The sequence below is a fragment of the Talpa europaea genome (assembly GCF_964194135.1).
Source record: "Talpa europaea genome assembly, chromosome: 2".
Taxonomy (NCBI): Eukaryota; Metazoa; Chordata; class Mammalia; order Eulipotyphla; family Talpidae; genus Talpa; species Talpa europaea.
Genome location: NC_140068.1, coordinates 97,068,759 through 97,076,563, shown reverse-complemented (window position 1 = coordinate 97,076,563; position 7,805 = coordinate 97,068,759). Strand labels below are relative to the sequence as shown.

The window sequence follows — 7,805 nt, the reverse complement described above, 5'->3', positions numbered from 1 at the left end:
TATGCCAAGAAAAAGAGAGTCAGCTTGAGAGATGAAAACAAACAATAATACTTGTCCTATTATTTACTTTTTTAAAAAATAATCATAAGGACATACAAAAAATTAAAGCCATGCAAATTATGAAAAGAATCCAACTGGCACAAATAACTTCTTAACAGACTGTATCAGTGAGCTAATTGCTATGTATCAAATTATCCCAAAGCTCAGTGTCTTAAAACAACCATTCAATTAGTTCCTGATTCTGTGTGAGCAGCAGGGGCTGAGCTCAAGTATGCAACTCTTTTTATCTCTGCGAAGCTCACTTACATGTTTTTGATCAGCTGCTGGTGAGTTAGACAGCTCAGCTTCTGGAGGTCAACTGGGTGTTGCCGAGGTGACAAGAGGTGTCTGGGCCACAGATGTTGTCATCCAGAAGACTAGTATGAGCCTGTTTGCTGGCAGGGTTCCAGGTTTGAGAGCAGAGGTATATGGCAAGGCTTCCTAAGGGTGAGGCTTAGAACGGGCACAAGGCTGTGTCTACCTTTCTCTATTGACCAAATTATGTCACCGGGTCAATCCAGATTCAGCAAGTATGGAAACAAATTCCACCTCCTTTTCATCCCCCTCCCTGATACGCCAATATCAGTTTTATTACATTGGGATGGCACTCTAGCCTGGCCAGGGGCTCTCAGAGGTGTTGAGTTCCAGCAGGTCTGATCCAAGGTCTGGTGAATCTCCACACTCTCCTCCCCGGCACTGGCCACAGTCTATTCCAGGCTGTGGACAGTTTTCTCCAGCTTTGCCACAGATCTTTTAGCAAACTCTGCTTGGGTCTCAGGCTCCTTTAGTTTCTCCTCCAGCAGTTTGATCTCTTTATATTTATCTGTTTTGGGGACTACTCCTTCTCTGAGGTCATCAGGAACTTGAAGGCCTGGCCCATGGTTGAAGTTCCTCCTGAAGCTGCCTGGCTCAGCTCTCAGCCACCTCTGCTCTCCTCTGAGCTCCAGCTCCCCTTCCAAGGTCACCAGCTTCTTCACATTTGTGGTCTGAATGCTCAGCACCATGCTTGGCCTCCTTCAGTGGCATCTCTGCAATTCCCTATTTTCCTCATCCTTCATGGCTTGGTTTTCAAGACCTTCATTTTCTCTCATTCTCATCGGCAGCTTTCTCAGCCTCCTCCAGGTTTTACAGAGCAGTCGTGAGGCACTCTTGTGCCTAGCTCAGGTCTTCCTCTACCAGCTGCATGCCATGGTTCAGGGAAGCCACATCTGCCTGCGCCTTGGTGGCCTTCTTGGCCTATTCCAGTTTCTCCTGCGCATCCTTCACGGGCTCAGAATACTTTTCCACCTCATCCTCAGCTCCTTTTAACTTCTTCTGGAGGGCCTGCTGCTTGTCCTCCAGCAGCTTGCCGCAGTCCTCAGCCTGCTTCTTCCAGCCTCGGCCCACCAGGCACAGTAGAGAGCACATTCCCCGTGGAGCTTTACCATCCGCATCTTCAAGATGGCGTCCATCACTGCAGTGGGGGTCGTTGCGGGCAGACTAACTAGGCTGGCTGCAAGGACTGGGCACGATTGGCTGGTGTGGAGGGCCCAGAAGGACTCCAGACTCCACTTTTTGATGGAACAGCTGCCAAGGCACATAGTAAGGTCTGGATCAAAGGAAGTGGTGGAGAACTGCAGGCAACTCAACACCTAGACAAATTCAAGGTTTGGGATGCAAAGTGCAGGTGAAAGACAGTAACTGAGGGCTATAAAACCCCACAAACATCCCACAAGAGTAAAAATCAATCTGAACATCTGCTACAGCCGAGGAAACCAAAACCATTTCTGGACTGTGACTGGCATCTAAAACATTTCTACTTCCTCACCTGCCTTCTTCTGTCACTGATGACAAGGATGGGACACTGAGCGAAGCAGGAAAGAAATGCTTGGAGAAGCCCATCAGACTGCTGACTTCCTACCAAATCTTTCCATGTCCAGCCAGTCTTAGCTGACCAAGAAACTATTTATTTATTTATTTATATAAAGATTTATTTATTTATGCATACAAGAACTGGGGTGTAAGCCAGAGGTACAGAGGGTGAGAGGATTCACCAGAGACAGAGTGGGGAACAGAACAGGCAGGCACACTGAAATACACTGCTGAGGGGAGCAGATAGCGAGACAGGAGAGGTCTGCTGAGTCATGTGGGTAGCTCTCTGGCCATCTGGCTATTGAACTCTTGCTGCAGTGGCCAGGGATGGCTTGATAGCACTGTGTTTTTAACCCTTGCACCACCAGGGAGGCCCCCGAGAAACAATTAAAAATGAAGTCTTGAGGACCTTTTAGACCAGAGATTAAGAGATACACTCTGTGGTCTTCTGGATATAGGTCAGGAGAACTGTTCCAGAACAGATTCCAAGGGCCAGTGGGAGATTGGGGGCATGGGGGGTGGGGAAGAGGTTAAAGCTATTATCTGATTATAATCTGTAAATCAACAGATTTGATATAGCGCTTCAGAAGAAAGAAATTACAGTAATAAGTAATATGAAGGAAAGAGAGAGAAAACTGTAGAGAGTGGGGAGACACTTCATTACTTGTTAGAGTGGCCTGGACAGGGCTATAAGGCGGACTTGAAGTAGAGGTATGAATTAGCCCAGCATTTCAGGCAAAGGGTGTGTCTAGTACACAGTTTCCAGATCAGAAAGACCTTGGCACATTCTAGGGTCATGACTTGCTTGCTTGCTTGCTTTTTTAACCACAACTTAGGACATAAAAACCACATGCTACCCTGCAATACGGAACAAACACACATTTAAAACAAAAGTCTCATGAAATACTCCTGCCTAAAACGCACTCTTCCTGTATTATCTTTAACATCAAGTTACTTGAAATATAATATTCACTCTTTTGGGGTGTACAGTTTTATGTGTACAGTTTTATGTGTTATGGCAAATGGATACAATCACATGTGTAACCCAGTCCTTTCATCCCCCCTCAAAAGTCCTGCCCTGCTCCTTTGGAGTCCATCCTCTCTCCCAACGTGAAGCTTCTGTAAGTGCTGATCTGATTTCTGCCCTTATAGATTATTTTTTAAAGATTTATGTATTTATGCATACAAGAACTGGGGTATAGGCCAAAGGTGTAGGGGGTCAGAAGATTCACCAGAGACAGAGTAGGGAATAGAACAGGCAAATTGACTGAAATACCCTGCTGAGGGGAGCAGCGGGCGAGTGAGAAGAGGTCTGCTGCACCATGTGGGTAGCTCCCTGGCTGGCCAGGGATCTAACTCGTGCTGCAGAGGCTGCGGATATCTTCACAGTGCTGTGCTTAACCCCTTGCACCACCAGGGAGACCCTAGTTTTTTTTTTTAATATGTTTTTCTTGATGTGTCTGTCTGGTAATTTATTGATTTTAATGATCTTTTCAAAGAACCCTCATTTGGTGTCATTGATTTTTCACTATTGTTTTTGTATTGTCAATTTTATTGATTTCTGCTCTAATCTCTCTTATTTCCTTCCTTGTTTGTTTTGGGTTTAATTTGCTCTTCTCTTTTCTCTTTTCTTAAAGTGGAAGATTTTATTACAGATTTGAAACTTGTTTGCTAGTTTACTGTTTAGATTTCTGTTTAAGTACCACTTTGTATACCACAATTTTTGAGGTGCTGTGTTTTCTTTTTTTTACATTTTTAAAGGACAGGTTTAGTAGGAAAAGGGAAGAAGGCGTTTGCACAGACACAAGCAGGCAGAAAGAGCTGCTGCTGCTGCTGCTGCTGCTACTTTGCAAAGTTTGTGAAAAGAAACACCTACATAGTCACAGGCGGGCAGACAAGCTGCCGTGTTTTCATTTTTATTCAACTGAAAATGTTTTTAATTTCCCTTGTGACTTCCTCTTAGACCCATGGGTTATTTAAAAGTGTGTTTAATTTACAAGTATTTGGGAGATTTTGCAGATATCTTTCTGTTATTGATTTCCAATTTAATTCAGTTGTGGTTCAGAGAACATGCTTTTTATGGTTTCAATTATTTTTAATTTATTTTATAACCCAGAATATGATCTAACCAGATGAATGCTCCATGTACCCCTGGGAAGAAGGTTGTTCTTCTGTGGTTGGGTAGAATGTTCTATAAATATCCATTAGGTCAAATTAGTTGATAGTGTATTGAGGTCTTCATATCTTCTCAGATCGCCTGTCTCATTTTTTTATTGATTACTGAGATGGGAGTGTTGACGTTTCCAGCTGTAATTGTGTGTTTATTTTTTTCCTTTTAGTTCTATAAGTTTTGCTATATGTATTTTGTATTTTTTTAAAGATTTATTTATTTATGCATACAAGAACTGGGGTACAGGCCAGAGGTTTGGGGGATGAGAGGATTCACCAGAGACAGAGTGGAAAACAGAATAGGCGGATTGACTGTAATACACTGCTGAGGGGAGCAGTGGGCAAGTCCAAGTCAGGAGAGGTCTGCTGTGCCATCCCCCTGGCAGGGGATCAAATTCATGCTGCAGTGCCTGTGGATAGCTTCATAGTGTGTGTCTTAACCCCCGGACCACCAGGGAAGCCCTGATATATATATTTTGAAGCTAGGTTTAATGCATGAACATTTAGGATTGCTTTATTCTTCAAAAATTGATTTCTTTATCATTATGACCCTCTTTATAATTGGTAATATTCCTTATCATGAAGCCTAATTGTCAGTATTAATATCAGCCCCCTGCTTTATTTTGATTAATGTTTGCACATTTTTTGGTATCCTTTTATTTTTAACTTATACATGGTTTTATATTTGATGTGTAGAGAACATATAGTTTGGGTGTTGTTTTCATTTGTGTAACATAGTTCAAAAATAAAACAGGTAACCCTTAAAGTGAAAGAAAATATTTATAATCCATATAGATAACAAAAGGCCAACATGAAAATTAGTAAAGAATTTCTACAGGGCCTCCCTTGTGGAATAAGGGGTAAAGCACAGCACTGTGAAGCTATCTGCAGCCTCTGCAACATGAGTTAGATCCCTGATCCCCGGCCGGCCAGAGAGCTACCCACATGGTGCAGCAGACCTCTCCTGTCTCACCCACTGCTCCCCTCAGCAGTGTATTTCAGTAGATCCGCCTGTTCTGTTCCCTACTTTGTCACTGGTGAATCCTCTCACTCCTCACTCCTCTGGCCTGTACCCCAGTTCTTGTATGCATAAATAAATACATCTTTTTTAAAAAGAAAAAGAATTTCCACAAATCAAAAGGAAAAGGATAAAACACAATAGAAAAAGGAAGAAAAAACTTGAAGAGATACTTGATGAAAGATGATATTCAAATGGCCAGTAAGCCCATAAAATAGTACTCAACTTCATTAGTCATCAGGGAAAGCTTATGGAAACCACAGTGCAATCCCACTACATATCCCCAGAATGACTAAAATAAAAAAGACTAACAATAGTAAGAGTTGGCAAGGATGTAGAGCAACTAGAATGCTCTTACACTCTATTGGTGGGAATCTAAATTGGTCCAACCACTTTGGAAAACTGGCACTATCAATGACCACAAAATACCACTTTTAAGTCTATCTATCCTGTAGAAATACGTATAATGTCTACCTGGAATATTTACTCAAATCTTCATAGCTGCACTAGCCATGGTAGCTCTAGGCTAGAAACTACACACATACTATCAAAGTAGAAAAGATAAATTGGGACAAACTCCAAAGGAATGTTATAGCAACAAGGATGGATGAACTACAGCTACACATAATATGGATAAGTCTCATTGACACAATGAAGTCACACACAAAAAGACAACATGCTGTATGATTCATTAAATACAAAATAGTCAACAGTATTCTATGATGTTAGCATCAGGGAGGGATTACCCTTGTGGGTACTGATTGGAGTATGCGTATATGTGGCCATCTGATGAGGTAATTTTTTTTAAAGATTTATTTATTTATACAAGAACCGGGGTACAGGCCAGATGTGTGGGAGGGTGAGAGGACTCACCAGAAACAGAGTGGGGAACAGAACAGGCAGACTGATGAAATACACTGCTGAGGGGAGCAGTGGGCGAGACAGGTGAGGTCTGCTTCGCCATGTGGGATTCTCGCCAGCAGGCCAGGATCGAACCTGCACTGCAGAGGCTAAGGCTGAGGACAGCTTCACAGTGCGGTGCTCAACCGCCTGCGCCACCAGGGAGGCCCGAGCTAATATTCTGTAATGTTCTATTTTTTTTTATCTAGATGGTGTTTACAAGACTATGTTCATCATATAAAATTATGATAGGTGAGCACTCTGGGCATGCATGTTGTACTTCAGTTTAAAAACTTCAATGAAGAAAATGAAAAAAAAAAAAAAAAGCCATGTATTTGATGAGGTTTTTTTAGAAAAAACAACACGCCACTGAATCCTATTTTCACCTCTATTCCTATTTAGATATCCCAGCCTTTGTTTTACTTAGTTGTTTATTTTGGTATTATTTTCATACTATTATTATTATTATTATTTATCAAAGTTATTCATGTACATAGTTTAAAGATTCAAATAGTTCTACAGGGTTAGTTATGGAAAACAACATCCCCAAGTGATGCCCATTTCTCATCCCTCATCAGTCCAATGGATGTTCATTGGACTAGATATTCCATTAGTCAGATGGATTATTTGCTCAGGCAGTACTCACTGCATAACCTCTCATTTTCCCTTGACCAAAAAACTGCCTGTTGTGTATTGTTTGTATATTTCGCCATGCATTCAGCCCCCAGTATGTATCTCTTCTCAGTTTGTTCAAACACGTTAAGCAATCTATTGTATCATCTGCATGAAATTTACTCTTGAAGCCTCTGACCAGATCCAGTGGGGACTGGCTGCCTTCCAGGCCTGCCAAACAAGTGTGGTCTTTGGGGTCTCCCTTTATTGTCTTCCTGGGAATTCTCTCCCTCCTCTTTTGTGTTGGATCTCCTGTTTCAGATATATCAAGTCTCTGTTTTGTTTATCTCCTTGATGTAATGGAGTACATCCTATAAATGTTTCCTGAGAAAATGTGTGTAGGAAGTAAATGCTGTGAGATCTTGCTTGTCTAAATGTATATTTATCCTATTCTTATTATTTTTTAAGATTTTATTTATTTATACGAGAGCTGGGGTACAGGCCAGAGGTACAGAAGGGTGAGAGGATTCACCAGAGACAGAGCGAGGAGCAGAACAGGCACACGGACCGAAAGCACTGCTTGGGGGAAGCAGTGGGCGAGACAGGAAAGGTCTGCCTTCCCATGTGGGTATCTCACTGGCCTGCCGGGAATGGAATGCGCGCTGCAGAGGCTGCAGACACTTCACAGCACTGTGCTGAACCCGCTGTGCCACTGGGGAGGCTCCCCCATACTTATATTTAATTGATATTTTTGTTTGGCATTTAATACTAGATTGCAAAAACATTTCTCCCAGAGGATTGAAAGCATTGCTCCACCTGGTTCCTGCCTCGGGTGGATAGCACTCCGGCTTCTAACCCTTTGTATAAAAATTGTTTTATGCTCTCAAGAAGTTTTTAGGGTCTTTTATCTTCAGTGGCGAAATCTGATAATGATATAACTCTGGATCTGGCATATTTTCATTTACTCTAGTAACTCATGTCTCAGTTATGGAAAATTTTCTTCAATTATTTCTTTGATCCTTCCAACTTTCTCCATTTTCTTTTAATACAAATCTCATAATCAGATATTAGACCTCTTGGAGTAATTCTCTAAATTTTTCATTCCTTTTTATCTCTCATTTTTCATTGTCATTTTCTTTTTGCTTTACTTTTTAGGAGATTTTATCAACTTTAGTTTCCAAATTTCCTAGCATGTTTTTCATTCTTGCATTAATTA

The 7,805-nt window shown here is 41.7% G+C and overlaps 1 pseudogene across 1 annotated transcript; it reads right to left on the bottom strand.

The window, feature by feature from the left end:
- Window positions 1-551: 551 nt before the first annotated feature.
- LOC311187905 lies at window positions 552-1,490 on the bottom strand (annotated as a pseudogene). Its single transcript has one exon. The product of its transcript is annotated as an uncharacterized misc_RNA (transcript).
- Window positions 1,491-7,805: the final 6,315 nt, after the last annotated feature.